We start from the raw sequence: 25432 nt of genomic DNA on the forward strand, positions 1-25432 counted from the left end.
TCTCGCACCCCTGTATCTGGGGAGGTCCCTCTAACCCCTCTCTCTCACACTCCTGTATCCGGGGAGGTCCCTCAAACCCCTCTCTCTCACACTCCTGCATCTGGGGAGGTCCCTCGAACCGCCCTCTCTCGCACCCCTGTATCCGGGGAGGTCCCTCTAACCCCCTCTCTCTCACACTCCTGTATCTGGGGAGGTCCCTCTAACCCCCTCTCTCTCATACTCCTGTGTCTGGGGAGGTCCCTCTAACCCCCTCTCTCTCACTCTCCTGTATCTGAGGAGGTCCCTCTAACCCCTCTCTCTCACACTCCTGTATCTGGGGAGGTCCCTCCAACCCTCTCACATACTCCTGTATCTGGGGAGGTCCCTCTAACCCCTCTCTCTCACACTCCTGTATCTGGGGAGGTCCCTCGAACCCCTCTCTCACACTCCTGTATCTGGGGAGGTCCCTCTAACCCCTCTCTCACACTCCTGTATCTGGGGAGGTCCCTCGAACCCCCGTCTCTCACACTCCTGTATCTGGGGAGGTCCCTCTAACCCCTTCCTCTCACACTCCTGTATCTGCGGATTTCCCACTAATTCCCCTCTCTCTCACACTCCTGTATCTGGGGAGGTCCCTCGAACCCCTCTCTCACACTCCTGTATCTGCGGAGGTCCCTCCAACCCCTCTCTCACACTCCTGTATCTGGGGAGGTCCCGCTAACCTTCTCTCACATACTCTCCTGTATCTGGGGAGGTCCCTCGAACCCCCTCTCACACACTCCTGTATCTGGGTAGGTCCCCCAACCCCTCTCCCTCTCTCACTCCTGTATCTGGGGAGGTCCCTCTAACACCTCCCTCTCACACTCCTGTATCTGGGGAGGTCCCTTTAACCCTCTCTCTCACACTCCTGTATCTGGGGAGGTCTGTCTAACCCCTCTCACACACTCCTGTATCTGGGGAGGTCCCTCGAACCCTCTCTCTCACACTCCTGTTTCTGGGGAGGTCCCTCGAACCACCCTCTCTCGCACTCCTGTATCTGGGGAGGTCCCTCTAACCCTCTTTCTCACACTCCTGTATCTGGGGAGGTCCCTCTAACCCCTCTCCCTCTCTCACTCCTGTATCTGGGGAGGTCCCTCGAATCCCCTCTCTCTCACACTCCTGTATCTGGGGAGGTCCCTCTAACCCCCTCTCTCTCACACTCCTGTATCTGGGGAGGTCCCTCTAACCCCCTATCTCTCACACTCCTGTATCTGGGGAGGTCCCTCTAACCCCCTCTCTCTCACACTCCTGTATCGCGGGAGGTCCCTCTAACCCCTTCTCTCACACTCCTGTATCTGGGGAGGTCCGTCGAACCCCTCTCACACTCCTGTATGTGGGGAGGTCCCTCCAACCCTCTCTCTCGCACTCCTGTATCTGGGGAGGTCCCTCCAACCCCCCTCTCTCGCACCCCTGTATCTGGTGAGGTCCCTCTAACCCCTCCCTCTCACACTTCTGTATCTGGGGAGGTCCCTCTAAACCACCTCTCTCGCACTCCTGTATCTGGGGAGGTCCCTCTAACCCCTCTCTCTCACACTCCTGCATCTGGGGAGGTCCCTCGAACCGCCCTCTCTCGCACCCCTGTATCTGGAGAGGTCCCTCTAACCCCCTCTCTCTCATACTCCTGTGTCTGGGGAGGTCCCTCTAACCCCCTCTCTCTCACTCTCCTGTATCTGAGGAGGTCCCTCTAACCCCTCTCTCTCACACTCCTGTATCTGGGGAGGTCCCTCCAACCCTCTCACATACTCCTGTATCTGGGGAGGTCCCTCTAACCCCTCTCTCTCACACTCCTGTATCTGGGGAGGTCCCTCGAACCCCTCTCTCACACTCCTGTATCTGGGGAGGTCCCTCTAACCCCTCTCTCACACTCCTGTATCTGGGGAGGTCCCTCTAACCCCCGTCTCTCACACTCCTGTATCTGGGGAGGTCCCTCTAACCCTTTCCTCTCACACTCCTGTATCTGCGGATTTCCCACTAATTCCCCTCTCTCTCACACTCCTGTATCTGGGGAGGTCCCTCGAACCCCTCTCTCACACTCCTGTATCTGCGGAGGTCCCTCCAACCCCTCTCTCACACTCCTGTATCTGCGGAGGTCCCTCCAACCCCTCTCTCACACTCCTGTATCTGGGGAGGTCCCTCTAACCTTCTCTCACATACTCTCCTGTATCTGGGGAGGTCCCTCGAACCCCCTCTCACACACTCCTGTATCTGGGTAGGTCCCCCAACCCCTCTCCCTCTCTCACTCCTGTATCTGGGGAGGTCCCTCTAACACCTCCCTCTCACACTCCTGTATCTGGGGAGGTCCCTTTAACCCTCTCTCTCACACTCCTGTATCTGGGGAGGTCCCTCGAACCCCTCTCACACTCCTGTATGTGGGGAGGTCCCTCCAACCCTCTCTCTCGCACTCCTGTATCTGGGGAGGTCCCTCTAACCCCTCTCTCTCGCACTCCTGTATCTGGGGAGGTCCCTCTAACCCTCTCTCTCACACTCCTGTATCTGGGGAGGTCCCTCTAACCCTCTCTCTCACACTCCTGTATCTGGGGAGGTCCCTCTAACCCCTCTCCCTCTCTCACTCCTGTATCTGGGGAGGTCCCTCGAACCCCCTCTCTCTCACACTCCTGTATATGGGGAGGTCCCTCTAACCCTCTCTCTCACACTCCTGTATCTGGGGAGGTCCCTCGAACCCCTCTCCCTCTCACACTCCTGTATCTGGGGAGGTCCCTCTAACCCTCTCTCTCACACTCCTGTATCTGCGGAGGTCCCTCCAACCCCTCTCTCTCACTCCTGTATCTGGGGAGGTCCCTCTAACCTTCTCTCACATACTCTCCTGTATCTGGGGAGGTCCCTCTAACCTTCTCTCACATACTCTCCTGTATCTGGGGAGGTCCCTCTAACCCCTCTCTCACACTCCTGTATGTGTGGAATTCCCACTAATTCCCCTCTCACACACTCCTGTATTTTCTTTTATTCGTTCACGGGATGTGGGCGTCGCTGGCAAGGCCGGCATTTATTGCCCATCCCAAATTGCCCTCGAGGTATCTGGGTAGGTCCCCCAACCCCTCTCCCTCTCTCACTCCTGTATCCGGGGAGGACTCCCAACCCCTCTCTCTCGCACTCCTGTATCTGGGGAGGTCCGTCGAACCCCTCTCACACACTCCTGTATCTGGGGAGGTCCCTCTAACCCTCTCTCTCACACTCCTGTATCTGGGGAGGTCCCTCTAACCCTCTCTCTCGCACTCCTGTTTCTGTGGAGGTCCCTCGAACCCCCCTCTCTCGCACTCCTGTATCTGGGGAGGTCCCTCTAACCCTCTCTCTCACACTCCTGTATCTGGGGAGGTCCCTCCAACCCTCTCTCTCACACTCCTGTATCTGGGGAGGTCCCCCAACCCCTCTCCCTCCTGTATCTGGGGAGGTCCCTCCAACCCCTCTCTCACACTCCTGTATCTGGGGAGGTCACTCTAACCCCTCCCTCTCACAATCCTGTATCTGGGGAGGTCCCTCTAACCCTCTCTCACACACTCCCGTATCTGGGGAGGTCCCTCTAACCCCTCTCTCACACACTCCCGTATCCGGGGAGGTCCCTCTCACCCTCTCTCTCAAACTCCTGTATCTGGGGAGGTCCTTCTAACCCCTCTCTCTCGCACTCCTGTATCTGGGGATGTCCCTCTCACCCCTCTCCCTCTCTCACTCCTGTATCTGGGGATGTCCCTCTCACCCCTCTCCCTCTCTCACTCCTGTATCTGGGGAGGTCCCTCTAACGCCCTCTCTCTCACACTCCTGGATCTGGGGAGGTCCCTCTAACCCTCTCTCTCACACTCCTGTATCTGGGGAGGTCCCTCTCACCCCTCTCCCTCTCTCACTCCTGTATCTGTGGAGGTGCCTCTAACCCCCCTCTCTCGCACTCCTGTATCTGGGCAGGTCGCTCTCACCCTCTCTCTCACACTCCTGTATCTGGGGAGGTCCCTCTAACCCCTCTCACTCTCTCACTCCTGTATCTGGGGAGGTCCCTCTAACCCCTCTCTCTCACACTCCTGTATCTGGGGAGGTCCCTCTAACCCCCTCTCTCTCACACTCCTGTATCTGGGGAGGTCCCTCTAACCCCTCTCTCACACTCCTGTATCTGGGGAGGTCCCTCTAACCCTCTCTCTCACACTCCTGTATCTGGGGAGGTCCCTCTAACTCCTCTCTCGCACTCCTGTATCTGGGGAGGTCCCTCGAACCCGCCTCTCACACTCCTGTATCTGGGGAGGTCCCTCGAACCCGCCTCTCACACTCCTGTATCTGGGGAGGTCCCTCTAACCCTCTCTCACACACTCCTGTATGTGTGGAATTCCCACTAATTCCCCTCTCACACACTCCCGTATTTTTTTTTATATTCGTTCACGGGATGTGGGCGTCGCTGGCAACGCCGGCATTTATTGCCCATCCCGAATTGCCCTCGAGGTATCTGGGTAGGTCCCCCAACCCCTCACCCTCTCTCACTCCTGTATCCGGGGAGGACCCCCAACGCCTCTCTCTCGCACTCCTGTATCTGGGGAGGTCCCTCCAACCCCTCTCTCTCACTCCTGTATCTGCGGAGGTCCCTCCAACCCCTCTCTCACACTCCTGTATCTGGGGAGGTCCCTCCAACCTTCTCTCACATACTCTCCTGTATCTGGGGAGGTCCGTCTAACCCCTCTCACACACTCCTGTATCTGGGGAGGTCCCTCTAACCCTCTCTCTCGCACTCCTGTATCTGGGGAGGTCCCTCTAACCCCTCTCCCTCTCTCACTCCTATATCTGGGGAGGTCCCTCTAACCCCTCTCTCTCGCACTCCTGTATCTGGGGAGGTCCCTCGAACCCTCTCTCTCACACTCCTGTATCTGGGGATGTCCCTCTCACCCCTCTCCCTCTCTCACTCCTGTATCTGGGGAGGTCCCTCTAACCCCTCTCTCTCGCACTCCTGTATCTGGGGAGGTCCCTCTAACCCCTCTCTCTCGCACTCCTGTATCTGGGGAGGTCCCTCCAACCCCTCTCTCACACTCCTGTATCTGGGGAGGTCACTCTAACCCCTCCCTCTCACAATCCTGTATCTGGGGAGGTCCCTCTAACCCTCTCTCACACACTCCCGTATCTGGGGAGGTCCCTCTAACCCCTCTCTCACACACTCCCGTATCCGGGGAGGTCCCTCTCACCCTCTCTCTCAAACTCCTGTATCTGGGGAGGTCCTTCTAACCCCTCTCTCTCGCACTCCTGTATCTGGGGATGTCCCTCTCACCCCTCTCCCTCTCTCACTCCTGTATCTGGGGATGTCCCTCTCACCCCTCTCCCTCTCTCACTCCTGTATCTGGGGAGGTCCCTCTAACGCCCTCTCTCTCACACTCCTGGATCTGGGGAGGTCCCTCTAACCCTCTCTCTCACACTCCTGTATCTGGGGAGGTCCCTCTCACCCCTCTCCCTCTCTCACTCCTGTATCTGTGGAGGTGCCTCTAACCCCCCTCTCTCGCACTCCTGTATCTGGGCAGGTCGCTCTCACCCTCTCTCTCACACTCCTGTATCTGGGGAGGTCCCTCTAACCCCTCTCACTCTCTCACTCCTGTATCTGGGGAGGTCCCTCTAACCCCTCTCTCTCACACTCCTGTATCTGGGGAGGTCCCTCTAACCCCCTCTCTCTCACACTCCTGTATCTGGGGAGGTCCCTCTAACTCCTCTCTCGCACTCCTGTATCTGGGGAGGTCCCTCGAACCCGCCTCTCACACTCCTGTATCTGGGGAGGTCCCTCGAACCCGCCTCTCACACTCCTGTATCTGGGGAGGTCCCTCTAACCCTCTCTCACACACTCCTGTATGTGTGGAATTCCCACTAATTCCCCTCTCACACACTCCCGTATTTTTTTTTATATTCGTTCACGGGATGTGGGCGTCGCTGGCAACGCCGGCATTTATTGCCCATCCCGAATTGCCCTCGAGGTATCTGGGTAGGTCCCCCAACCCCTCACCCTCTCTCACTCCTGTATCCGGGGAGGACCCCCAACGCCTCTCTCTCGCACTCCTGTATCTGGGGAGGTCCCTCCAACCCCTCTCTCTCACTCCTGTATCTGCGGAGGTCCCTCCAACCCCTCTCTCACACTCCTGTATCTGGGGAGGTCCCTCCAACCTTCTCTCACATACTCTCCTGTATCTGGGGAGGTCCGTCTAACCCCTCTCACACACTCCTGTATCTGGGGAGGTCCCTCTAACCCTCTCTCTCGCACTCCTGTATCTGGGGAGGTCCCTCTAACCCCTCTCCCTCTCTCACTCCTATATCTGGGGAGGTCCCTCTAACCCCTCTCTCTCGCACTCCTGTATCTGGGGAGGTCCCTCGAACCCTCTCTCTCACACTCCTGTATCTGGGGATGTCCCTCTCACCCCTCTCCCTCTCTCACTCCTGTATCTGGGGAGGTCCCTCTAACCCCTCTCTCTCGCACTCCTGTATCTGGGGAGGTCCCTCTAACCCCTCTCTCTCGCACTCCTGTATCTGGGGAGGTCCCTCGAACCCTCTCTCTCACACTCCTGTATCTGGGGATGTCCCTCTCACCCCTCTCCCTCTCTCACTCCTGTATCTGGGGAGGTCCCTCTCACCCCTCTCTCACACACTCCTGTATCTGGGGAGGTCCCTCTAACCCCTCTCTCTCGCACTCCTGTATCTGGGGAGGTCCCTCTAACCCCTCTCTCTCACACCCCTGTATCTGGGGAGGTCCCTCTAACCCCTCCCTCTCACACTCCTGTATCTGGGGAGGTCCCTCTAACCCCCTCTCTCTCATACTCCTGTATCTGGGGAGGTCCCTCTAACCCTCTCTATCACACTCCTGTATCCGGGGAGGTCCCTCTAACCCCCTCTCTCACACTGCTGTATCTGGGGAGGTCGCTCAAACCCCACTCTCTCATACTCCTGTATCTGGGGAGGTCACTCTAACCCCTCCCTCTCACACTTCTCTATCTGGGGAGGTCCCTCTAAACCACCTCTCTCGCACTCCTGTGTCCGGGGAGGTCCCTCTAACCCCTCTCTCTCGCACCCCTGTATCTGGGGAGGTCCCTCTAACCCCTCCCTCTCATACTCCTGTATCTGGGGAGGTCCCTCTAACCCCCTCTCTCTCACACTCCTGTATCTGGGGAGGTCCCTCTAACCCCCTCTCTCTCATACTCCTGTATCTGGGGAGGTCCCTCTAACCCTCTCTATCACACTCCTGTATCCGGGGAGGTCCCTCTAACCCCCTCTCTCACACTGCTGTATCTGGGGAGGTCGCTCAAACCCCACTCTCTCATACTCCTGTATCTGGGGAGGTCACTCTAACCCCTCTCTCTCACACTCCTGTATCTGGGGAGGTCCATCTAACCCCTCTCTCACACTCCTGTATCTGGGGAGGTCCCTCTAACCCCCCTCTCTCACACTCCTGTATCTGGGGAGGTCCCTCTAACCCCTCTCTCTCACACTCCTGTATCTGGGGAGGTCCCTCTAACCCTATCACACACTCCTGTATCTGGGGAGGTCCCTCCTACCCTCTCTCTCACACTCCTGTATCTGGGGAGGTCCCTCTAACCCTCTCTCTGACACTCCTGTATCTGGGGGGGTCCCTCTAACCCCTCTCTCACACTCCTGTATCTGGGGAGGTCCCTCTAACCCCACTCTCTCACACTCCTGTATCTGGGGAGGTCCCTCGAACCCCTCCCTCTTATACTCCTGTATCTGGGGAGGTCCCTCTAACCCCCTCTCTCTCACTCTCCTGTATCTGGGGAGGTCCCTCGAACCCCTCTCACACACTCCTGTATCTGGGGAGGTCCCTCTGACCCCCTCTCTCACACTCCTGTATCTGGGGAGGTCCCTCTAACCCTCTCTCTCACACTCCTGTATCTGGGGGGGTCCCTCTAACCCCTCTCTCACACTCCTGTATCTGGGGAGGTCCCTCTAACCCCCCTCTCTCACACTCCTGTATCTGGGGAGGTCCCTCTAACCCCTCTCTCTCACACTCCTGTATCTGGGGAGGTCCCTCTAACCCCTCTCACTCTCTCACTCCTGTATCTGGGGAGGTCCCTCTAACCCCCTCTCTCTCACACTCCTGTATCTGGGGAGGTCCCTCTAACCCCTCTCTCACACTCCTGTATCTGGGGAGGTCCCTCTAACCCTCTCTCTCACACTCCTGTATCTGGGGAGGTCCCTCTAACCCCTCTCTCGCACTCCTGTATCTGGGGAGGTCCCTCGAACCCGCCTCTCACACTCCTGTATCTGGGGAGGTCCCTCGAACCCGCCTCTCACACTCCTGTATCTGGGGAGGTCCCTCTAACCCTCTCTCACACACTCCTGTATGTGTGGAATTCCCACTAATTCCCCTCTCACACACTCCCGTATTTTTTTTTATATTCGTTCACGGGATGTGGGCGTCGCTGGCAACGCCGGCATTTATTGCCCATCCCGAATTGCCCTCGAGGCATCTGGGTAGGTCCCCCAACCCCTCACCCTCTCTCACTCCTGTATCCGGGGAGGACCCCCAACGCCTCTCTCTCGCACTCCTGTATCTGGGGAGGTCCCTCCAACCCCTCTCTCTCGCACTCCTGTATCTGCGGAGGTCCCTCCAACCCCTCTCTCTCACTCCTGTATCTGCGGAGGTCCCTCCAACCCCTCTCTCACACTCCTGTATCTGGGGAGGTCCCTCCAACCTTCTCTCACATACTCTCCTGTATCTGGGGAGGTCCGTCTAACCCCTCTCACACACTCCTGTATCTGGGGAGGTCCCTCGAACCCTCTCTCTCGCACTCCTGTATCTGGGGAGGTCCCTCTAACCCCTCTCCCTCTCTCACTCCTATATCTGGGGAGGTCCCTCTAACCCCTCTCTCTCGCACTCCTGTATCTGGGGAGGTCCCTCGAACCCTCTCTCTCACACTCCTGTATCTGGGGATGTCCCTCTCACCCCTCTCCCTCTCTCACTCCTGTATCTGGGGAGGTCCCTCTAACCCCTCTCTCTCGCACTCCTGTATCTGGGGAGGTCCCTCTAACCCCTCTCTCTCGCACTCCTGTATCTGGGGAGGTCCCTCGAACCCTCTCTCTCACACTCCTGTATCTGGGGATGTCCCTCTCACCCCTCTCCCTCTCTCACTCCTGTATCTGGGGAGGTCCCTCTCACCCCTCTCTCACACACTCCTGTATCTGGGGAGGTCCCTCTAACCCCTCTCTCTCGCACTCCTGTATCTGGGGAGGTCCCTCTAACCCCTCTCTCTCACACCCCTGTATCTGGGGAGGTCCCTCTAACCCCTCCCTCTCACACTCCTGTATCTGGGGAGGTCCCTCTAACCCCCTCTCTCTCATACTCCTGTATCTGGGGAGGTCCCTCTAACCCTCTCTATCACACTCCTGTATCCGGGGAGGTCCCTCTAACCCCCTCTCTCACACTGCTGTATCTGGGGAGGTCGCTCAAACCCCACTCTCTCATACTCCTGTATCTGGGGAGGTCACTCTAACCCCTCTCTCTCACACTCCTGTATCTGGGGAGGTCCATCTAACCCCTCTCTCACACTCCTGTATCTGGGGAGGTCCCTCTAACCCCCCTCTCTCACACTCCTGTATCTGGGGAGGTCCCTCTAACCCCTCTCTCTCACACTCCTGTATCTGGGGAGGTCCCTCTAACCCTATCACACACTCCTGTATCTGGGGAGGTCCCTCCTACCCTCTCTCTCACACTCCTGTATCTGGGGAGGTCCCTCTAACCCTCTCTCTGACACTCCTGTATCTGGGGGGGTCCCTCTAACCCCTCTCTCACACTCCTGTATCTGGGGAGGTCCCTCTAACCCCACTCTCTCACACTCCTGTATCTGGGGAGGTCCCTCGAACCCCTCCCTCTTATACTCCTGTATCTGGGGAGGTCCCTCTAACCCCCTCTCTCTCACTCTCCTGTATCTGGGGAGGTCCCTCGAACCCCTCTCACACACTCCTGTATCTGGGGAGGTCCCTCTGACCCCCTCTCTCACACTCCTGTATCTGGGGAGGTCCCTCTAACCCTCTCTCTCACACTCCTGTATCTGGGGGGGTCCCTCTAACCCCTCTCTCACACTCCTGTATCTGGGGAGGTCCCTCTAACCCCCCTCTCTCACACTCCTGTATCTGGGGAGGTCCCTCCAACCCCCTCTCTCTCACACTCCTGTATCTGGGGAGGTCCCTCCAACCCTCTCTCACACTCCTGTATCTGGGGAGGTCCCTCAAACCCCGTCTCTCTCACAATCCTGTATCTGGGGAGGTCCCTCTAACCGTCTCACACTCCTGGAAATGCGGATTTCCCTCTAATTCCCCTCTCTCACACACTCCCATATCCGGGGAGGTCCCTCTAACCCCCCTTTCTCGCACTCCAGTATCTGGGGAGGTCCCTCTAACCCCCTCTCTCTCACAATCCTGTATCTGGGGAGGTCCCTCTAACCCTCTCACACTCCTGGAAATGCGGATTTCCCTCTAATTCCCCTCTCTCACACACTCCCATATCCGGGGAGGTCCCTCTAACCCCCCTTTCTCGCACTCCTGTATCTGGGGAGGTCCCTCTAACCCTCTCTCTCACACTCCTGTATCTGGGGAGGTCCCTCTCACCCCTCTCTCACACACTCCTGTATCTGGGGAGGTCCCTCTAACCCCCTCTTTCTCGCACTCCTGTATCTGGGGAGGTCCCTCTAACCCTCTCTCTCAAACTCCTGTATCTGGGGAGGTCCCTCTAACCCTCTCTCACACACTCCTGTATCAGGGGAGGTCCCTCGAACCCTCTCTCTCACACTCCTGTATCTGGGGAGGTCCCTCTAACCCCTCTCACACACTCCTGTACATGGGGAGGTCCCTCTAACCCCTCTCTCACACTCCTGTATCTGGGGAGGTCCCTCTAACCCCTCTCACACACTCCTGTATCTGGGGAGGTCCCTCTAACCCTCTCTCACACTCCTGTATCTGGGGAGGTCCCTCTAACCCCTCTCTCTCACACTCCTGTATCTGGGGAGGTCCCTCTAACCCCTCTCACACACTCCTGTATCTGGGGAGGTCCCTCTAACCCTCTCTCACACTCCTGTATCTGGGGAGGTCCCTCTAACCCCTCTCTCTCACACTCCTGTATCTGGGGAGGTCCCTCTAACCCTCTCTCACACTCCTGTATCTGGGGAGGTCCCTCTAACCCCTCTCACACACTCCTGTATCTCGGGAGGTCCCTCTAACCCCCTCTCTCTCACACTCCTGTATCTGGGGAGGTCCCTCTAACCCCCTCTCTCTCACTCTACTGTATCTGGGGAGGTCCCTCTAACCCCCTCTCTCACACACTCCTGTATCTGGGGAGGTCCCTCCAACCCCCTCTCTCTCACACTCCTGTATCTGGGGAGGTCCCTCGAACCCCCTCTCTCTCACACTCCTGTATCTGGGGAGGTCCCTCTAACCCTCTCTCACACTCCTGTATCTGGGGAGGTCCCTCTAATCCTCTCTCTCACGCTCCTGTATCTGGGGAGGTCCCTCTAACCCCTCTCTCACACTCCTGTATCTGGGGAGGTCCCTCAAACCCCCCTCTCACACTCCTGTATCTGGGGAGGTCCCTCTAACCCCCCTCTCTCACACTCCTGTATCTGCGGAGATCCCTCTAACACCTCCCTCTCACACTCCTGTATCTGGGGAGGTCCCTCTAACCCCTCTCACACACTCCTGTATCTGGGGAGGTCCCCCTAACCCCTCTCTCACACTCCTGTATCTGGGGAGGTCCCTCTAACCCCTCTCACACACTCCTGTATCTGAGGAGGTCCCTCCAACACTCTCTCACACTCCTGTATCTGGGGAGGTCCCTCTAACCCCTCTCATACACACCTGTATCTGGGGAGGTCCCTCTAACCCTCTCTCACACTCCTGTATCTGGGGAGGTCCCTCTAACACCTCCCTCTCAAACTCCTGTATCTGGGGAGGTCCCTCGAACCCCTCTCTCACACTCCTGTATCTGGGGAGGTCCCTCTAACCCCTCTCTCTCACACTCCTGTATCTGGGGAGGTCCCTCTAACCCTCTCTCTCACACTTCTGTATCTGGGGAGGTCCCTCGAACCCTCTCTCTCACACTCCTGTATCTGGGGAGGTCCCTCTAACCCCTCTCACACACTCCTGTATCTGGGGAGGTGCCTCTAACCCCTCTCTCACACTCCTGTATCTGGGGAGGTCCCTCTAACACCTCCCTCTCAAACTCCTGTATCTGGGGAGGTCCCTCTAACCCCTCTCTCACACTCCTGTATCTGGGGAGGTCCCTCTAACCCCTCTCTCTCACACTCCTGTATCTGGGGAGGTCCCTCTAACCCTCTCTCTCACACTTCTGTATCTGGGGAGGTCCCTCTCACCCCTCTCACACACTCCTGTATCTCGGGAGGTCCCTCTAACCCCCTCTCTCTCACACTCCTGTATCTGGGGAGGTCCCTCTAACCCCCTCTCTCTCACACTACTGTATCTGGGGAGGTCCCTCTAACCCCCTCTCTCACACACTCCTGTATCTGGGGAGGTCCCTCCAACCCCCTCTCTCTCACACTCCTGTATCTGGGGAGGTCCCTCTAACCCCCTCTCTCTCACACTCCTGTATCTGGGGAGGTCCATCTAACCCCCCTGTCTCAAACCCCTGTATCTGGGGAGGTCCCTCTAACCCCTCTCTCACACTCCTGTATCTGGGGAGGTCCCTCTAACCCTCTCTCACACTCCTGTATCTGGGGAGGTCCCTCTAATCCTCTCTCTCACGCTCCTGTATCTGGGGAGGTCCCTCTAATCCCTCTCTCTCACTCCTGTATCTGGGGAGGTCCCTCTAACCCCCCTCTCACACTCCTGTATCTGGGGAGGTCCCTCTAACCCCCCTCTCACACTCCTGTATCTGGGGAGGTCCCTCTCACCCCTCTCTCTCACACTCCTGTATCTGGGGAGGTCCCTCTAACCCCTCTCTCACACTCCTGTATCTGGGGAGATCCCTCTAACACCTCCCTCTCACACTCCTGTATCTGGGGAGGTCCCTCTAACCCCTCTCACACACTCCTGTATCTGGGGAGGTCCCTCTAACCCCTCTCACACACTCCTGTATCTGAGGAGGTCCCTCCAACACTCTCTCACACTCCTGTATCTGGGGAGGTCCCTCTAACCCCTCTCATACACACCTGTATCTGGGGAGGTCCCTCTAACCCTCTCTCACAGTCCTGTATCTGGGGAGGTCCCTCTAACCCTCTCTCACACTCCTGTATCTGGGGAGGTCCCTCTAACCCCCTCTCTCTCACACTACTGTATCTGGGGAGGTCCCTCTAACCCCCTCTCTCACACACTCCTGTATCTGGGGAGGTCCCTCCAACCCCCTCTCTCTCACACTCCTGTATCTGGGGAGGTCCCTCTAACCCCCTCTCTCTCACACTCCTGTATCTGGGGAGGTCCATCTAACCCCCCTGTCCCAAACCCCTGTATCTGGGGAGGTCCCTCTAACCCCTCTCTCACACTCCTGTATCTGGGGAGGTCCCTCTAACCCTCTCTCACACTCCTGTATCTGGGGAGGTCCCTCTAATCCTCTCTCTCACGCTCCTGTATCTGGGGAGGTCCCTCAAATCCCTCTCTCTCACTCCTGTATCTGGGGAGGTCCCTCTAACCCCCCTCTCACACTCCTGTATCTGGGGAGGTCCCTCTAACCCCTCTCTCTCACACTCCTGTATCTGGGGAGGTCCCTCTAACCCCCCTCTCACACTCCTGTATCTGGGGAGGTCCCTCTAACCCCCCTCTCACACTCCTGTATCTGGGGAGGTCCCTCTCACCCCTCTCTCTCACACTCCTGTATCTGGGGAGGTCCCTCTAACCCCTCTCTCACACTCCTGTATCTGGGGAGATCCCTCCAACACCTCCCTCTCACACTCCTGTATCTGGGGAGGTCCCTCTAACCCCTCTCACACACTCCTGTATCTGGGGAGGTCCCTCTAACCCCTCTCATACACACCTGTATCTGGGGAGGTCCCTCTAACCCTCTCTCACACTCCTGTATCTGGGGAGGTCCCTCTAACACCTCCCTCTCAAACTCCTGTATCTGGGGAGGTCCCTCTAACCCCTCTCTCACACTCCTGTATCTGGGGAGGTCCCTCTAAGCCCTCTCTCTCACACTCCTGTATCTGGGGAGGTCCCTCTAACCCCTCTCACACACTCCTGTATCTGGGGAGGTCCCTCTAACACCTCCCTCTCAAACTCCTGTATCTGGGGAGGTCCCTCCAACCCCTCTCGCTCACACTCCTGTATCTGGGGAGGTCCCTCTAACCCCTCTCTCACACTCCTGTATCTGGAGAGGTCCCTCTAACCCCTTTCTCACACACTCCTGGATCTGGGGAGGTCCCTCTAACCCCCTCTCTCTCACACTCCTGTATCTGGGGAGATCCCTCTAACCTCCCTCTCTCGCACCCCTATATCTGGGGAGGTCCCTCTAACCCCCTCTCTCTCACACTCCTGTCTCTGGGGAGGTCCATCTCACCCCCCTCTCTGAAACTCCTGTATCTGGGAAGGTCCCTCTAACCCCTCTCTCTCACACTCCTGTATCCGGGGAGGTCCCTCTAACCCTCTCTCACACTCCTGTATCTGGGGAGGTCCCTCTAATCCTCTCTCTCACACTCCTGTATCTGGGGAGGTCCCTCTAACCCCTCTCACACACTCCTGTATCTGAGGAGGTCCCTCTAACCCCTCTCGCTCACACTCCTGTATCTGAGGAGGTCCCTCTAACCCCTCTCGCTCACACTCCTGTATCTGGGGAGGTCCCTCTCACCCCTCTCTCACACTCCTGTATCTGGAGAGGTCCCTCTAACCCCTCTCTCACACACTCCTGTATCTGGGGAGGTCCCTCTAACCCCCTCCCTCACACTCCTGTATCTGGGGAGGTTCCTCTAACCCCCTCCCTCACACTCCTGTATCTGGGGAGGTCCCTCTAACCCCCTCTCTCACACTCCTGTATCTAGGGAGGTCCCTCTAACCCCCTCTCTCTCACACTTCTGTATCTGGGGAGTTCCCTCCAACCCCCTCTCTCTCACACTCCTGTATCTGGGGAGGTCCCTCTAACCCCTCTCTCGCTCACACTGCTGTATCTGGGGAGGTCCCTCTAACCCCTCACTCACACACTCCTGTATCTGGGGAGGTCCCTCTAACCCTCTCTCACACTCCTGTATCTGGGGAGGTCCCTCTAATCCTCTCTCTCACGCTCCTGTATCTGGGGAGGTCCCTCTCACCCCTCTCTCACACTCCTGTATCTGGGGAGGTCCCTCTAACCCCCCTCTCACACTCCTGTATCTGGGGAGGTCCCTCTAAACCCTCTCTCTCACACTCCTGTATCTGGGGAGGTTCCTCTAACCCTCCCTCTCACACTCCTGTATCTGGGGAGGTCCCTCTAACCCCTCTCACACACTCCTGTATCTGGGGAGGTCCCCCTAACCCCTCTCTCACACTCCTGTATCTGGGGAGGTCCCCCGAACCCCTCTCACACACTCCTGTATCTGAGGAGGTCCCTCCAACCCTCTCTCACACTCCTGTATCTGGGGAGGTCCCTCTAACCCCTCCCATACACACCTGTATCTGGGGAGGTCCCTCTAACCCTCTCTCACACTCCTGTATCTGGGGAGGTCCCACTAACACCTCCCTCTCAAACTCCTGTATCTGGGGAGGTCCCTCTAACCCCCCTCTCACACTCCTGTATCTGGGGAGGTCCCTCGAACCCCTCTCTCTCACACTCCTGTATCTGGGGAGGTTCCTCTAACCCTCTCTCTCACACTCCTGTATCTGGGGAGGTCCCTCTAACCCCCTCTCTCTCACACTCCTGTATCTGGGGAGGTCCATCTCACCCCCCTCTCTCAAACTCCTGTATCTGGGGAGGTCCCTCTAACCCCCTCTCTCTCACACTCCTGTATCTGGGGAGGTCCATCTCACCCCCCTCTCTCAAACTCCTGTATCTGGGGAGGTCCCTCAAACCCCTCTCTCACACTCCTGTATCTGGGGAGGTCCCTCTAACCCTCTCTCACACTCCTGTATCTGGGGAGGTCCCTCTAACCCCTCTCTCACACTCCTGTATCTGGGGAGGTCCCTCTAACCCCCCTCTCACACTCCTGCATCTGGGGAGGTCCCTCTCACCCCTCTCTCTCACACTCCTGTATCTGGGGAGGTTCCTCTAACCCTCTCTCTCACACTCCTGTATCTGGGGAGGTCCCTCTAACCCCTCTCTCACACTCCTGTATCTGGGGAGATCCCTCTCACACCTCCCTCTCACACTCCTGTATCTGGGGAGGTCCCTCTAACCCCTCTCACACACTCCTGTATCTGGGGAGGTCCCACCAACCCCTCTCTCACACTCCTGTATCTGGGGAGGTCCCTCTAACCCCTCTCATACACACCTGTATCTGGGGAGGTCCCTCTAACCCTCTCTCACACTCCTGTATCTGGGGAGGTCCCTCTAACCCCTCTCTCTCACACTCCTGTATCTGGGGAGGTCCCTCTAACCCCTCTCTCACACACTTCTGTATCTGGGGAGGTCCCTCTAACCCCTCTCACACACTCCTGTATCTGGGGAGGTCCCTCTAACACCTCCCTCTCAAACTCCTGTATCTGGGGAGGTCCCTCTCACCCTCTCTCACACTCCTGTATCTGGGGAGGTCCCTCTAACACCTCCCTCTCAAATTCCTGTATCTGGGGAGGTCCCTCTAACCCCTCTCTCACACTCCTGTATCTGGGGAGGACCCTCTAACCCTCTCTCTCACACTCCTGTATCTGGGGAGGTCCCTCTAACCCCTCTCTCACACTCCTGTATCTGGGGAGGTCCCTCTAACCCCTCTCTCACACTCCTGTATCTGGGGAGATCCCTCTAACACCTCCCTCTCACACTCCTGTATCTGGGGAGGTCCCTCCAACACTCTCTCACACTCCTGTATCTGGGGAGGTCCCTCTAACCCCTCTCATACACACCTGTATCTGGGGAGGTCCCTCTAACCCTCTCTCACACTCCTGTATCTGGGGAGGTCCCTCTAACACCTCTCTCACACACTCCTGTATCTGGGGAGGTCCCTCTAACCCCTCTCTCACACTCCTGTATCTGGGGAGGTCCCTCTAACCCCCCTCTCTCGCACCCCTGTATCTGGGGAGGTCCCTCTAACCCCCTCTCTCTCACACTCCTGTATCTGGGGAGGTCCCTCTCACCCCCTCTCTCACACACTCCTGTATCTGGGGAGTTCCCTCCAACCCCCTCTCTCTCACACTCCTGTATCTGGGGAGGTCCCTCTAACCCCTCTCTCTCGCACCCCTGTATCTGGGGAGGTCCCTCTAACCCTCTCTCACACTCCTGTATCTGGGGAGGTCCCTCTAACCCCACTCACACACTTCTGTATCTGGGGAGGTCCCGCGAACCCCTCTCACACACTCCTGTATCTGGGGAGGTCCCTCTAACCCCTCTCTCTCACACTCCTGTATCTGGGGAGGTCCCTCTAACCCTCTCTCACACTCCTGTATCTGGGGAGGTCCCTCTAACCCTCTCTCTCACACTCCTGTATCTGGGGAGGTCCCTCTAACCCCTCTCTCACACTCCTGTATCTGGGAAGGTCCCTCTAACCCCCGTCTCACACTCCTGTATCTGGGGAGGTTCCTCTAACCCTCTCTCTCACACTCCTGTATCTGGGGAGGTCCCTCTAACCCCTCTCTCACACACTCCTGTATCTGGGGAGGTCCCTCTAACCCCTCTCACACACTCCTGTATCTGGGGAGGTCCCTCTAACACCTCCCTCTCAAACTCCTGCATCTGGGGAGGTCCCTCCAACCCTTCTCGCTCACACTCCTGTATCTGGGGAGGTCCCTCTAACCCCTCTCTCACACTCCTGTATCTGGAGAGGTCCCTCAAACCCCTTTCTCACACACTCCTGGATCTGGGGAGGTCCCTCTAACCCCCTGCCTCACACTCCTGTATCTGGGGAGGTCCCTCTAACCCCGTCTCTCTCACACTCCTGTATCTGGAGAGATCCCTCTAACATCCCTCTCTCGCACCCCGATATCTGGGGAGGTCCCTCTAACCCCCTCTCTCTCACACTCCTGTCTCTGGGGAGGTCCATCTAACCCCCCTCTCTGAAACTCCTGTATCTGGGAAGGTCCCTCCAACCCCTCTCCCTCACACTCCTGTATCAGGGGCGATCCCTCTAACCCTCTCTCACACTCCTGTATCTGGGGAGGTCCCTCTAATCCTCTCTCTCACACTCCTGTATCTGGGGAGGTCCCTCTAACCCCTCTCTCACACTCCTGTATCTGGGGAGGTCTCTCTCACCCCCCTCTCACACTCCTGTATCTGGGGAGGTCCCTCTAACCCCTCTCTCTCACACTCCTGTTTCTGGGGAGGTTCCTCTAACCCTCTCTCTCACACTTCTGTATCTGGGGAGGTCCCTCTAACCCCTCTCTCACACACTCCTGAATCTGGGGAGGTCCCTCTAACCCCTCTCACACACTCCTGTATCAGGGGAGGTCCCTCTCACCCTCTCTCACACACTCCTGTATCAGGGGAGGTCCCTCTAACCCTCTCTCTCACACTCCTGTATCTGGGGAGGTCCCTCTAACCCCTCTCACACACTCCTGTATCTGGGGAGGTGCCTCTAACCCCTCTCTCACACTCCTGTATCCGGGGAGGTCCCTCGAACCCCTCGCTCACACTCCTGTATCTGGGGAGGTCCCTCCAACCCCCTCTCTCTCACACTCCTGTATCTGGGGAGGTCCCTCTAACCCCTCTCTCGCTCACACTCCTGTATCTGGGGAGGTCCCTCTAACCCCTCTCACACACTCCTGTATCTCGGGAGGTCCTTCTAACCCCCTCTCTCTCACACTCCTGTATCTGGGGAGGTCCCTCTAACCCCCTCTCTCTCACACTCCTGTATCTGGGGAGGTCCCTCTAACCCCCTCTCTCACACACTCCTGTATCTGGGGAGGTCCCTGCAACCCCCTCTCTCTCACACTCCTGTATCTGGGGAGGTCCCTCTAACCCCCTCTCTCTCACACTCCTGTATCTGGGGAGGTCCATCCAACCCCCCTCTCTCAAACTCCTGTATCTGGGGAGGACCCTCTAACCCCTCTCTCACACTCCTGTATCTGGGGAGGTCCCTCTAACCCCTCTCTCACACACTCCTGTATCTGGGGAGGTCCCTCTAACCCTCTCTCACACTCCTGTATCTGGGGAGGTCCCTCTCATCCTCTCTCTCACGCTCCTGTATCTGGGGAGGTCCCTCTAACCCCTCTCTCACACTCCTGTATCTGGGGAGGTCCCTCTAACCCCCCTCTCACACTCCTGTATCTGGGGAGGTCCCTCTAACCCCTCTCTCACACTCCTGTATCTGGGGAGATCCCTCTAACACCTCCCTCTCACACTCCTGTATCTGGGGAGGTCCCTCTAACCCCTCTCACACACTCCTGTATCTGGGGAGGTCCCCCTAACCCCTCTCTCACACTCCTGTATCTGGGTAGGTCCCCCTAACCCCTCTCACACTCCTGTATCTGGGGAGGTCCCTCTAACCCCTCTCATACACAGCTGTATCTGGGGAGGTCCCTCTGACCCTCTCTCACACTCCTGTATCTGGGGAGGTCCCTCTAACACCTCCCTCTCAAATTCCTGTATCTGGGGAGGTCCCTCTAACCCCTCTCTCACACTTCTGTATCTGGGGAGGTCCCTCTAACCCCTCTCTCTCACACTCCTGTATCTGGGGAGGTCCCTCTAACCCCCTCTCTCTCACACTACTGTATCTGGGGAGGTCCCTCTAACCCCCTCTCTCACACACTCCTGTATCTGGGGAGGTCCCTCTAAACCCTCTCTCTCACACTCCTGTACCTGGGGAGGTCCCTCCAACCCTCTCTCACACTCCTGTATCTGGGGAGGTCCCTCTAACCCCTCTCTCTCACACTCCTGTACCTGGGGAGGTCCCTCTAACCCTCTCTCACACTCCTGTATCTGGGGAGATCCCTCTAACCCCTCTCTCTCACACTCCTGTATCTGGGGAGGTCCCTCTAACCCCCCTCTCTCACACTCCTGTACCTGGGGAGGTCCCTCTAACCTTCTCTCACACTCCTGTATCTGGGGAGGTCCCTCTAACCCTCTCTCTCACACTCCTGTATCTGGGGAGGTCCCTCTCACCCTCTCTCACACTCCTGTATCTGGGGAGGTCCCTCTAACCCTCTCTCACACTCCTGTATCTGGGGAGGTCCCTCTAACCCTCTCTCACACTCCTGTATCTGGGGAGGTCCCTCTAACCCTCTCTCTCACACTCCTGTACCTGGGGAGGTCCCTCTAACCCTCTCTCACACTCCTGTATCTGGGGAGGTCCCTCTAACACCTCCCTCTCAAACTCCTGTATCTGGGGAGGTCCCTCTAACCCCTCTCTCTCACACTCCTGTACCTGGGGAGGTCCCTCTAACCCTCTCTCACACTCCTGTATCTGGGGAGATCCCTCGAACCCTCTCTCTCACACTCCTGTATCTGGGGAGGTCCCTCTAACCCTCTCTCTCACACTCCTGTATCTGGGGAGGTCCCTCTAACCCTCTCACACACTCCTGTATCTGGGGAGGTCCCTCTAACCCTCTCTCACACTCCTGTATCTGGGGAGGTCCCTCTAACCCTCTCACACACTCCTGTATCTGGTGAGGTCCCTCGAACCCCCTCCCTCACACTCCTGTATCTGCGGAGGTCCCTCTAACCCCCTCTCTCTCACACTCCTGTATCTGAGGAGGTCCCTCTAACCCTCTCTCTCACACTCCTGTATCTGGGGAGGTCCCTCTAACCCCTCTCTCTCACACTCCTGTATCTGGGGAGGTCCCTCCAACCCCTCTCTCACACTCCTGTATCTGGGGAGGTCCCTCTAACCCCCCTCTCTCACACTCCTGTATCTGGTGAGGTCCCTCGAACCCCCTCCATCACACCCCTGTATCTGGGGAGGTCCCTCTAACCCCCCTCTCTCACACTCCTGTATCTGGGGAGGTCCCTCTAACCCCCCTCTCTCACACTCCTGTATCTGGGGAGGTCCCTCGAACCCCCTCCCTCACACTCCTGTATCTGGGGAGGTCCCTCGAACCCCCTCCCTCACACTCCTGTATCTGGGGAGGTCCCTCTAACCCCCTCCCTCACACTCCTGTATCTGGGGAGGTCCCTCTAACCCCTCTCTCTCACACTCCTGTATCTGGGGAGGTCCCTCTAACCCCTCTCTCTCTCACTCCTGTATCTGGGGAGGTCCCTCTAACCCCTCTCTCTCACACTCCTGGATCTGGGGAGGTCCCTCTAACCCCACTCTCACACTCCTGTATCCGGGGAGGTCCCTCTAACCCCTCTCTCTCACACTCCTGTATCTGGGGAGGTCCCTCTCACCGCCCTCTCTCACACTCCTGTATCCGGGGAGGTCCCTCTAACCCCTCTCTCACACTCCTGTGTCTGGGGAGGTCCCTCTAACCCTCTCTCTCACACTCCTGTATCTGGGGAGGTCCCTCTAACCCTCTCTCACACTCCTGTATCTGGGGAGGTCCCTCTAACACCTCCCTCTCAAACTCCTGTATCTGGGGAGGTCCCTCTAACCCCCTCCCTCACACTCCTGTATCTGGGGAGGTCCCTCTAACCCCCTCCCTCACACTCCTGTATCTGGGGAGGTCCCTCTAACCCCTCTCTCTCATACTCCTGTATCTGGGGAGGTCCCTCTTACCCCTCTCTCTCTCACTCCTGTATCTGGGGAGGTCCCTCTAACCCCTCTCTCTCACACTCCTGGATCTGGGGAGGTCCCTCTAACCCCACTCTCACACTCCTGTATCCGGGGAGGTCCCTCTAACCCCTCTCTCTCACACTCCTGTATCTGGGGAGGTCCCTCTAACCCCTCTCTCTCACACTCCTGTATCTGGGGAGGTCCCTCTAACCCCTCTCTCACACTCCTGTATCCGGGGAGGTCCCTCGAACCCCTCTCTCTCACACTCCTGTATCTGAGGAGGTCCCTCTAACCGCCCTCTCTCACACTCCTGTATCCGGGGAGGTCCCTCTAACCCCTCTCTCACACTCCTGTATCTGGGGAGGTCCCTCTAACCCTCTCTCTCACACTCCTGTATCTGGGGAGGTCCCTCTAACCCCTCCCTCTCACACTCCTGTATCTGGGGAGGTCCCTCTAACCCTCTCTCACACTCCTGTATCTGGGGAGGTCCCTCGAACCCTCTCTCACACTCCTGTACCTGGGGAGGTCCCTCTAACCCTCTCTCACACTCCTGTATCTGGGGAGGTCCCTCTAACCCCTCTCTCACACTCCTGTATCTGGGGAGGTCCCTCTAACCCCTCTCTCTCACACTCCTGTATCTGGGGAGGTCCCTCTAACCCCTCTCTCTCACACTCCTGTATCTGGGGAGGTCCCTCTAACCCTCTCTCACACTCCTGTATCTGGGGAGGTCCCACTAACCCTCTCTCTCACACTCCTGTATCTGGGGAGGTCCCTCTAACCCTCTCTCTCACACTCCTCTATCTGGGGAGGTCCCTCTAACCCCTCTCTCACACTCCTGTATCTGGGGAGGTCCCTCTAACCCTCTCTCACACTCCTGTATCTGGGGAGGTCCCTCTAACCCTCTCTCTCACACTCCTGTATCTGGGGAGGTCCCTCTAACCCTCTCTCACACTCCTGTATCTGGGGAGGTCCCTCTAACCCCCCTCTCTCACACTCCTGTATCTGGGGAGGTCCCTCTAACCCCTCTCACACACTCCTGTATCTGGTGAGGTCCCTCGAACCCCCTCCCTCACACTCCTCTATCTGGGGAGGTCCCTCTAACCCCTCTCTCACACTCCTGTATCTGGGGAGGTCCCTCTAACCCCTCTCACACACTCCTGTATCTGGTGAGGTCCCTCGAACCCCCTCCCTCACACTCCTCTATCTGGGGAGGTCCCTCTAACCCCTCTCTCACACTCCTGTATCTGGGGAGGTCCCTCTAACCCCTCTCACACACTCCTGTATCTGGGGAGGTCCCTCTAACCCCCTCTCTCTCACACTCCTGTATCTGGGGAGGTCCCTCTAACCCCCCTCTCTCACACTCCTGTATCTGGGGAGGTCCCTCTAACCCCCCTCTCTCACACTCCTGTATCTGGGGAGGTCCCTCTAACCCCCTCTCCCTCACACTCCTGTATCTGGGGAGGTCCCTCTAACCCCTCTCTCACACACTCCTGTATCTGGGGAGGTCCCTCTAACCCTCTCCCTCACACTCCTGTATCTGGGGAGGTCCCTCTAACCCTCTCTCTCACACTCCTGTATCTGGGGAGGTCCCTCTAACCCCCCTCTCACACTCCTGTATCTGGGGAGGTCCCTCTAACCCCTTCTCTCACACTCCTGTATCTGGGGAGGTCCCTCTAACCCCTTCTCTCACACTCCTGTATCTGGGGAGGTCCCTCTAACCCCCCTCTCTCTCCACGGCCCTCCTCGGTTGCCTGGGGACGGTTCCCGGTTGTGGGGGAATGTCTCACGGCCCTGTCAGACCCCCCAGGCCCCCGCACTCACCGTTCCCGCCGACCCGCTCCGTCTGAGGTGAAGCTGCGGCCGCTCCGGAGCTGTTCACAGCATCAGCACCACGGCCCGGAAACACCCGAGCCCGCCCGGAAACACCCGAGCACATCCGGAAACACCCGAGCCCGCCCGGAAACACCCGAGCACATCCGGAAATACCCGAGCCCGCCCGGAAACACCCGAGCACATCCGGAAACACCCGAGCCGGTCCGGAAACACCCGAGCACGTCCGGAAACACCCGAGCCGGTCCGGAAACACCCGAGCACGTCCGGAAACACCCGAGCCGGTCCGGAAACACCCGGGCACATCCGGAAACACCCGAGCCGGTCCGGAAACACCCGAGCACATCCGGAAACTCCCGAGCACATCCGGAAACTCCCGAGCACATCCGGAAACACCCGAGCACATCCGGAAACACCCGAGCACATCCGGAAACTCCCGAGCCCTCCCGGAAACACCCGAGCACGTCCGGAAACACCCGAGCACATCTGGAAACACCCGGGCACGTCCGGAAACACCCGAGCCGGTCCGGAAACACCCGAGCACATCTGGAAACACCCGAGCACATCTGGAAACACCCGAGCACATCTGGAAACACCCGAGCGCGTCCGGAAACACCCAAGCACATCTGGAAACACCCGAGCACATCCGGAAACACCCGAGCACATCTGGAAACACCCGAGCACATCCGGAAACACCCGAGCACATCTGGAAACACCCGAGCACATCCGGAAACACCCGAGCACATCCGGAAACACCCGAGCACGTCCGGAAACACCCGAGCACATCTGGAAACACCCGAGCACATCTGGAAACACCCGAGCACATCTGGAAACACCCGAGCGCGTCCGGAAACACCCAAGCACATCTGGAAACACCCGAGCACATCCGGAAACACCCGAGCACATCCGGAAACACCCGGGCACATCCGGAAACACCCGAGCACATCCGGAAACACCCGAGCCGGTCCGGAAACACCCGGGCACATCCGGAAACACCCGAGCACATCTGGAAACACCCGAGCACATCTGGAAACACCCGAGCGCGTCCGGAAACACCCGAGCACATCTGGAAACACCCGAGCACATCCGGAAACACCCGAGCACATCCGGAAACACCCGAGCACATCCGGAAACACCCGAGGACATCCGGAAACACCCGAGCACATCCGGAAACACCCGAGCCGGTCCGGAAACACCCGAGCACATCTGGAAACACCCGAGCACATCTGGAAACACCCGAGCCGGTCCGGAAACACCCGAGCACATCCGGAAACACCCGAGCGCGTCCGGAAACACCCGAGCGCGTCCGGAAACACCCGAGCACATCCGGAAACACCCGAGCACATCCGGAAACACCCGAGCACATCCGGAAACACCCGAGCACATCCGGAAACACCCGAGCACATCTGGAAACACCCGAGCACATCCGGAAACACCCGAGCACATCCGGAAACACCCGAGCACATCTGGAAACACCCGAGCCCTCCCGGAAATACCCGAGCACATCTGGAAACACCCGAGCACATCCGGAAACACCCGAGCACATCTGGAAACACCCGAGCCCTCCCGGAAACACCCGAGCACATCTGGAAACACCCGAGCCCTCCCGGAAACACCCGAGCACATCCGGAAACACCCGAGCACATCCGGAAACACCCGAGCACGTCCGGAAACACCCGAGCGCGTCCGGAAACACCCGAGCACATCCCGGAAACACCCGAGCCGGTCCGGAAACACCCGAGCACATCCGGAAACACCCGGGCACATCCGGAAACACCCGGGCACATCCGGAAACACCCGAGCACATCCGGAAACACCCGAGCACATCCGGAAACACCCGAGCACATCCGGAAACACCCGAGCACATCTGGAAACACCCGAGCACATCCGGAAACACCCGAGCA

At 58.1% G+C, this 25432-nt stretch overlaps 1 protein-coding gene across 2 annotated transcripts in view; it reads right to left on the bottom strand.

Moving 5' to 3' along the window:
- tmem63c (transmembrane protein 63C) overlaps window positions 1-23605 on the bottom strand; it is a 413010-nt gene extending 389405 nt beyond the window's left edge. For both annotated transcript variants that reach the window (XM_067992153.1, XM_067992151.1), the window contains exon 1: window positions 23520-23605. The gene's annotated coding sequence lies outside the window, so the exon portion shown is untranslated. The remainder of the gene's footprint in view (window positions 1-23519) is intronic.
- Between the last annotated feature and the right edge of the window lie 1827 nt (window positions 23606-25432).

This window comes from Heptranchias perlo, chromosome 10 (genome assembly GCF_035084215.1).
Source record: "Heptranchias perlo isolate sHepPer1 chromosome 10, sHepPer1.hap1, whole genome shotgun sequence".
Classification (NCBI taxonomy): Eukaryota; Metazoa; Chordata; class Chondrichthyes; order Hexanchiformes; family Hexanchidae; genus Heptranchias; species Heptranchias perlo.